This window comes from Gymnogyps californianus, chromosome 16, assembly GCF_018139145.2.
Source record: "Gymnogyps californianus isolate 813 chromosome 16, ASM1813914v2, whole genome shotgun sequence".
Taxonomy (NCBI): domain Eukaryota; kingdom Metazoa; phylum Chordata; class Aves; order Accipitriformes; family Cathartidae; genus Gymnogyps; species Gymnogyps californianus.
The window spans coordinates 1550945-1559012 of record NC_059486.1 but is presented as its reverse complement, the minus strand read 5'-3'; positions in this window follow the sequence as shown (position 1 = coordinate 1559012).

Genomic DNA, 8068 nt, shown 5'->3' with positions numbered 1-8068 from the left:
TAATGATATTTGCTCTCACGCCTGCACATCCACGGGAGGCCTGCGTTCTTCACAGGCCAGCTACAGCTCAGGACCTGCCTTGACCTGAAAGCTCTACCCTGGCACTGCTAGAGTGTGTGGCTTCCATATTCCTTCAGCTCACTGAGTCCCGCCCGCACCCAAAGCCTTGTCGTGTTGTTGTGTTGTGCATATAGGAGAAAGTCAAACGTGTCTGTGATTATGGCTACTCCAACGAGTTGGTCTTTCTCCTATACGCATGATACCGCAAGCCTTAGGGGCATGCCACCTTGCTTGGTGCACACTGGAAGATGCAAAGTGTCTTATCCCACAATGAAAGTGAAGTAAGCTGTCTTGTGTTACCACATAGTAAGAGTGTGCACACAGACACCACGAAGTAAATCCACAGCTTAGTTGAGTGCACGATGTCTTGGTCTTGTAGCCATGGCCAGAGACTCACTGTCTCAGTTCACGTTGGCTTCTAATCAGCTATTTTACGGTAATGACTTTTAGTCATTTTCATTTCAGGCTTGGTTAGAAATAAAGTAACTTGTGATGAACTGCCACAGTAAGCGTCTGATTTTTCTTTCCCACAAACTTGTGGTTACCATCAGATTCTAAGAAAAGTCTTTCCACTGCAGATTGGAATCATATAAGCCACTTACACATATCCTTTTATTTATTAGCAATTCTGCTTGGCTAGCTAAAGGTAAAAAAACCTTTTTCTTGTGTTTCAGTCGCATTTCTAGTTAATACTCATTAACTGACTTAATGTATGTTACACATCATCAACCTGATTCACTACTGACATAAAACAGAAGCAATTCGTTAGTAACGGTCCCTTGCCAATTAGTGAACTAAATTACGTTTGAACAATTTTCTTCAAAGATTCTCCTCCTCCCCCCATGCATCATTTGGCAAGTCCCCTGAATGCTTACAGTAATTATGTGCGTGCAGTGAAAGGAGACTGTTACCTCTTAAACCAAAATAAATGAATATGTGATCTTTGTGCTAATGTAACAATGAGTAATACAAAGAATCACAGACATCCTCCCTTTGATCTCCCAAAGATACGAACAGCAATTAAGATTACAAGCTGCTTTAAAAACCAGAATATTGGGAACATTCTGCAAGGGGAAAGTGAATGCTTCACAGGGTTTTTCAGAAAAGCAGTGAAGAAGGGGAACCCTTTCTCGTTTATTGTGACCACAGGCTTTTTAATAGATGTAATGTGGATATCCTTAACCTGCCGAGCCACAGACAGGTTGGTGGTGCTTCTAAAAATCGTTCCTTGTTTCTGGGATAGTGTTTAACAAGAAGAGTAGTATCTCTGTTTCAAACTGAAAGTCAAACTGAAGTCAAACGGAAAATGCATTGTCTCAACCACATCCTTAAATACACTGTCCTCAACAAGAAAATAACCCCAGCCCCTGGTACTGCACAGTAATCTTATGGACAGGTGTCAACATTCGTTTTTCACCTGAAAACTGAGGATTCTTTTGGGTTTTCCACTGCCGCGTGCGATCTAGGAAATCATCTGATCTGATTGATTGCTGCTGCTTTCAGTTTTGGGAGGAAAGCAGAGAGAAGAAACGAAACACAACGCAGGAGTAGGAGAAATGAAGATTCTTCCATGCTTAAAACAGGAGAGTTGTTAGAGTTTTGCCATTGATTTCCATGGAGCGTGGAGGGACCTCTGTCTGTGGCGGTAATACAAAAATGACATTGTGACACTGTCCAAATGAGCTAAGCGATCATTTTTTTCCTCCAGTGGATTTCTGAAGTGATGCCAGTGAAATACCTTGGGTATACCTTGCTATAAATGTGATTAGAAATCAGCTAGTATTTTCACGAGTATAATTCTAATCATAAATCTTTACCTGAAGAACTGTTCTGTGAGATTACCATCTCGGGATTTTGGCTGGAACTTTAATTTTTGTAGGTTCTGCATTCTTCGTCTTGAGTCAGCAGGTAAAGTATGTGGTTGTGGCCTGCTGTAGTGGAGTGCCTGCATTTGTCATGCCACAGGGTTGCCATTCTTGGGGGCCAAGATCCTCGTGCCAAAAGCATAATGTCACCCTACTGGAATCCCACCCACGTGTGTCACTGGGCAAAGTCTTTTTTGTTAATGGATGAGTAAAATTTCATCAGGCCTTTGTTGTCATCACGAGGTAAGTAAGAGGGATTTGCATCTGAGCTGGCACATTTTCCATGCGCAGTTTCCAAGGCTGATTTAAGTCAGGTTGGCACGTATATCTTTCCTTTAAGTGGAGGCTGAGATTCCGAAGCCTCACAGGAGTTTTCCATAGGAAACGCCGCCCTGGGTATCTGTGTGCCAGACATGCCTGTACGGCATTTCCCGGAGCATCAATGACCTACTGTTCTAATGCGGAATCGATTGGCCGCCTTGTGAAGTCTTCTAAATACCTTGCTGTGGAGTTTGTCGTTTATGTGGTAGAAAAATAGGAATTAAGGTACTCTAGCTGTAAAATATCCGTGGATTCAACACAGTGATCGTATGGTCCGGTTGTAACAGAAATAATGCAACTGTCCCCATTTACTTTGCATGGTTTGTTTTGGAAGGGCTAACGATTCCCTGTGCAAGCATCTTGATGTTGTCTTGTCTGATGAGCTAACGGTTTAGCTCTGCATTTAACACCTTTTTCAGGAGGGGATCTTTGTTCTGGAGAAGACATACCCTTAAGCGTAGTTCAGGAAGGTTCAAGGCCTGGTGCTGCTATTTACAAGAAAGCACCCAAGATGTGCCCTGGAGGACTTTGAGAAAGCACTTACCGGTGGGAGAAGGGGGATGTGGTAGGCAAATACAAGGTACCGGTTTCTTTTACAAGCATGTCGTGATGTATTCTGTTCATATTACTTGTATTTCTTTACAGGACGTGCAGTGAGGGGATGTTTATTCTGATGAAAGTCTAGGCTTGATAACAGGAAACCAAGTCCTTTGTGCAGTAAATTGACCTTGAATCACACACAGACCTTGTTTCAGTAACAGAGGGTAAGACTGTCTAAAACACAGGAAAATGGTGTCTCTAGAAAACAAAGTGGCATTTTGAGTTGGCTAGAATCTACCCAAGCCTTTGCCAGCCTCAGAACCGTGAATGTCAGCCCGAGCAGGTGGTAGAGATGCAGCCGCGGGTCAGGGATTTGTCAGGAGAGCCAGGGGGACAGTTGCTTTTTGTCCCTGAACACTTGTTCTTAAAAGTTCAGTCTAACCAGCAAATTGAAGCTGCCTGTCCCTGTGGGTGAGGCACGGCACTGGGATGCGGGAGACCTCTCTGCGTGCCCCGCTGGGGGCATTCAGTGGTTTGCTGAAGGACTCCCTCCCTTCCACGCTTCCCCCTCTGTAGAGAGCGCTGGCCTTGTGGGGCAGGAACCACATCTCATGAGCCCTTGCAGGAGATGCCATTACAGGGCTTTGATCTTGTCGGATGTTTCTAGATGCTTCCACAGCATTAATAAAACAGCATCACGGGATGCAGTTCCATTAATAACCAGTATTTCCAGAGTGAAGGAGCTCTGTTTACATGCAAAAAAGGTTATTTTTTTCTCTCTCTGCTGTTCCACCCTGGCATCTGAGACCTTTGCTGAGCTCTGCTCACACATCTCCAGCTCTCCTCTGCTACAGCTCTCCAGTCCCAGCATCTTCCCCCCCATTTATTGAAGATGGGATCTTGTTCAGTGGAGGCAATTACTTGCCATGGATCATTCCTCGAGGGCCATAAAATCAGGGATCAGCAGGGCTTTGGTGATTCCTAGCTGTCCCCGCTAAACAGAGAGCTGGGAAGGGACAGCACAGGTAGCTTACAACCGCTGCATTACCTGTCTATTCTCCCAAAAGCTTCGATCAACTACCTATTATTTGTTGGGTTACTTTTCAGCCAGAACCTTTGCCTGATCTGGCTCGCCCCATGGCCAACGGGCTGATGATGGTGCAAGGGGAATGGTGAAAAGAAGCTCAGGGGCTGTGGGGCAGGGGGCAAGGACCTCTTGTTTTGGCACCGACCTCCATGCAGACCAACTTCAAGAGGAGCAGGAGACCGTAGCGCTGCACACGGCAAAACTCCCCCGAAACAATCTCGGGGTTATTCCATGGTAAAGAGGTTCTGAATCAGTGCAGACTTCAGACGCGTGGAAGATATTGGTAAGCGTGACATCTAGACAAAGCGTAGTTGCCTGTACACAACCAAATATTTCCTTTGGCTTGTGGTTGTTTGGCTGTTACCTGGTTTCCCTGCCGATGCAGTGGAATTACACTGAAGTAAAAAAAGAATTGGACCGGTTGCCTGACAGCATGTACTTTCTATTTTCCAAGTACTGCACAGAGGGCTTAACTGGATGCTTTGGGGCAGGAATATCCAAAAAAAAAACCCCCCCAAACACTCTCAGCATCTCTGTACGTTTTGGATAAAGGCCAGATGGGCTCATCCAAAGATGCTTGCTGCTTGTGTAAGGTTTGGGGAAGCTTTGTGTGCTTAGAAGCTTCGGGTGACCTGGAAATCGGACCCACAGTCAACCCACAGTGTTTCTGTGAAGGACGTCCAAGCGCAAGCAAGGTTTTGACACGGATGTGTCGATTTTCTGCTTTACAAGTGATGTCAGTTTGCAAGTAAATTTGCCATGTCGGTAGTGTTTTGGAGGGCCATTACCTACTTATTTTCAGAAATTATTTAGCCGATTGGCTGGCTGGCTTTCCTTTTCCCAGGCTGTTTGAGAGCATGTAAGAGCTGAGCTACTTGGCTACAAGAGATTTTCTTCTCTGAAATTGGCAGCTGCTCATTCCGGAAGAGAATCAGCATATTTGGCCACTGATTGCAAAGGAAAAGGGAAAACCATTATTTTTCCATTTCACTTATTTAACTATCCAGTGGGAGACATTGACTGTGTTTGGGTGACCCTCATTACTAAGGCATTGCTAAGGCTTCCCTCCTCTGCCCTTCGCTTAAAAGTAGAAAATAAAAATATTCAGTTCTCAAAAATGCATATATTCTCCCTGGCTGGATTAGGAGTTAGCCAGTGCCAAGTATCTAATTGTGTCAGGCCTTACACAGCAGTATATTCAACGTCACAGCTTCATGAGTCAGGATTTTCTGTCTGAAAAGGATCACGTCAAGAAGCCCGGGACAAAAATTCCCTATAGCCCAGCAACAGAGCTTGCTGTGTAAGAAGCTCTGTTAGGAAAGAGAGAGAGATGTGAAAGTCAGATATTTCTGCCTGGGCATCCTTCCACGTTGGACAAAGGAAGTACTCAGTAACGGTCAGTGAGGCTTCTCATGACTCAAGTGCTTTGATAATTGCTCCTGGAGCACAGTGTGTGAAACTCCACAAACCTGCAACGCAGCCGGCCATGCCGGTGGAAACACGAAGGGTGGGTTTGCTGATGTCAGGGTGCCTTTGAAGTCACTCCGCGAATGCCTTGCCGCTTGGGTTTCTCGAGCTGAGGAAACCGTGTTGGACTGCAGTGTTGTGGCTGTTGTTCAGACTTGCTGTGATCTCATGATACTGTGCCGAGAGCTCCTTGTCGTTACGTCACGAGGGCTTTGCTTGTGTCGTAGTCAGCCCCGCGTGCATCACTGTGGCAGGAAACGCTGCCCGTGGGCAGACTTGGATTTTTCAGTGTCTTGCAATTGGTATTTCCTCAGCTTTCCGACAGTAATTCCATTAATCCATCAGTACTTATTTCATCCGCAGATCACAAGGTTCTTTGCAAGGGAGGTTGAACATCTTTATTCCCGCTATAAAGAGGGAGAAGCTTACATTCAAACTGGAAGTGACTCTCCTGAGGTCACACAACTCTGCCAGGAGTGATGTGGCGGAGATCTCAGTTCTTCAAGGTGCTGTCATCAGATGCTTTTCTGGAGTTTCTGATATTGCATAGACTTCTGTTAAGAATTTCCTTTGTTAGTGTGGAATATTGCTAGAGAGCCTTGTGAAGCAGGGCTTTGGGAAACAAAGGTTTTGCTAAATTCAGCTCTTTGCTGGATGCCATCTCACTTTCGCCCATGGTTTGCACCTTAGTTGTGTGTTCTGGTGACATTTTGTATTTGAGGGAGGCATCTAAGAGAGGTCGCTATAGAGGGATGTTTTGCTGAAGCTGAAACCCTTTCTGATGGTGTATTCACCCTAATTTGAGGTGTTTGAGCATTCTAGCTGAAGGCCAACGGCCCTAAACTCCGTATTTGGTCAATGAAGAGAGATCAGCTCTTCCCCAGGATGATTCAGAGCAGAGATGGACTCTTCTTCTGAATCACTCTGAAGGAAGTCTTTCATCTCTCTTTCTCCATTATCTGCAGAGGGAGGTTCCCCCCCTAACTTGGTCTTTGAATGAGCTGGTGTGAATACCCGTCCACATCACGCTGGTCTTGACTAGCAAAGCCAGTGGACTTGCTCTGTGCCCTTGTATGGGATGAGGAGAAGTCATGCAGGGGCAGATTATTTTGCATCTGTGCACCGAGGAGGCTTTGCACCTTCCTCTGGAGCATCTGGGGTGAGTTACTGCCAGAGGCAGAGACTGGCTGGATGGGCTTTAGGTCTGATCCGGCCATTCCTGTCTTCCTTTGATCTAAAATGAGGTTTAGCCATCACTTACTGGTGAAGGAAGGACAAGAATTTTGCTGACTTCAGTATTTCTGCAGCCTTTTGAGAAACGACGAGTCACTTTCTTTGGGTTTGGTGATCCCGGAGATTAGAGTTGATCCCCATAAATCCTGCAGTGTATACGGCATTCCCGGGAGGTGTGTATGGGCCACCCATCGCCTGCCCGTCCCCGCGTGAGCACAGCCTGCCTTGGGCAGGCTCATCGGGTGGATGCGAGGCTGGGGAGAGGTGGGCAAGAGGGCGGTTTGGCATATGACAGCAGAGCAAAGATGGAATGAAAACGTATGGGAATCATTCAGGGGTCTGAGCTTTGGGTCGTCTTCAGGTGGTTTTGGTGACTATTATTTCCCACGCCTCAGAAACTCGGTTTTCTGCTGAAAAAACTGGCTCACGGAGAATTTGTGGGAGGACACTCCCAGGAGGTGCTTCGGGAGCCGCGCTGCACTTGGGGGACAGATTTTTGAGCCTTATCTACCGGCATTTTCTGAAGAAGACGGCAGGCGAAGGAGGATGATTAAAGTTCCCCCGGGTCTAGCCTTCTGCTTCCAGGGTGCAGCAAGGGCTGCGCTGACCTACTTAAGCTGAGGAAGGAGGGAAAAATGTTCTTCATTCTTGAGGCCCACCTGCTCTTTTGCTGCTGTTGCCACAGCCAAGGAACATACCTTTGCTAAGGGAACGCATGAACAGGCAGCTCTTTGCAAGGAACTAAACCCATCTGCGTGGGCCGGGAGGAAGAGGGAGGCCAGCCACAACAGCTGCCCCTCTGGTAGGCAGGAGGTTACAAAGAAGCCTTGATGCCTTCTGAGTAAGAGCAAATTCTTGAGCAAAGCGAGGGTGCAGATTCCCCTTCGCTGGGAGCAAGGCAAGTCTGTTCTTGGTGGGAAGTTCCTTCTTGGAGACTCACCTGGGGAAGAAGAGGGGGAATATGGAAATCACCAGGCTACGTGAGACTGTGGGGCTGCAGCCTGCTCCGTTGATGGGGCAGAGCGGGTCCAGCCCTGCGGCAGGCAGCGGTGGAATGGCTGCCCTGCTATGTCAGGAGCGAGGTGGCTCTGTGCCCTTGGGCTTTTGGGCTAGACGTTTTAGCCAGGGACATACATGCACAAACAGCTTTGCAAAGAGGACCTCGGATTTCCCCTCACCCAAGCTGCTCTGTTTCCCAGTGCTCTCCCATCTAGAGTCAAAGAGGAGAAGCTGCCTTGGTCTTCCCATCCTTCTCCTGGTGCGGCATGCTGCTGGGAGGGAGCCATCCTCATGGACCCGGACACTCGGCTGTGTCCCTGTGTCAAGGGTGGGCAGCACCGAACAGCCTTCTCCGCTCTTTTCCCCAAAAGCAACCGCAGTTCAGGGCCGAGAGATGCCCGAGCTCCAGGGAACAGCAGGGTTTCACGCGGTGCCTCCCTTCTACCCTGCTCCTCAGGGTTGCCACTTGCTCGATGGTGACGTGCTTCATGGTTAG